Raw genomic sequence first — 672 nt, forward strand, 5'->3', positions numbered from 1 at the left:
ACACACACACACACACACAAAGATGCACCCATACACTCCCCCACTCAGCACTTACTCTTGAAACGAGCCCTTCTCCTTGAATCTTGCCCTTGGCCCATGTTCTGTGCCAGCCAAGAAAGGAAAGGCTCAAAGAATCTGTGGCAGCAAACTCCACTCTATGCATTTATATGTATTTTTAGATGCCAACTTCTCTGGGCTCTGCTTTTTACAATCAGCAGCCTTTTACAAAATGTGATGCTTCCTAGTACCTTGGTGCACAGCAGCTTTTCTAGTCCCACAGAGCCCTCTCAAAAGAATGTGCTTCCCCTTTAGGTGTGCCTGACAAGAGGGAGGCTGGAATTGTGGTGTCTACGCACACACAGACACACACACTAGGCAGGTTCTGTGTTCTTGAGGCTACACAGTTTCATTAAAATTTCATTTCTGAAGCCGGTTGTGATAGGTGTTTCCAAGAAGAAGGGACAAAATGGCTGATACAAAGAGGAGTAAAAGTAACCTTACGGAACAAATAAACTGGCAAGTGTATCTAATAATTGCCTGGGTTCAGCATTTTCCTGCGATAAATGAGTAAACTTTAAATGTATCTCTGAGATGCACTATCACCGGCATTGCCAGAAGCAAGTTTTATCCAATGATGAAACAGCAAGGCCGACTGAGATAAAGATGATAGAA

Source organism: Condylura cristata, unplaced genomic scaffold (assembly GCF_000260355.1).
Source record: "Condylura cristata isolate star-nosed mole 26May11 unplaced genomic scaffold, ConCri1.0 scaffold00010, whole genome shotgun sequence".
In the NCBI taxonomy this organism is placed as follows: domain Eukaryota; kingdom Metazoa; phylum Chordata; class Mammalia; order Eulipotyphla; family Talpidae; genus Condylura; species Condylura cristata.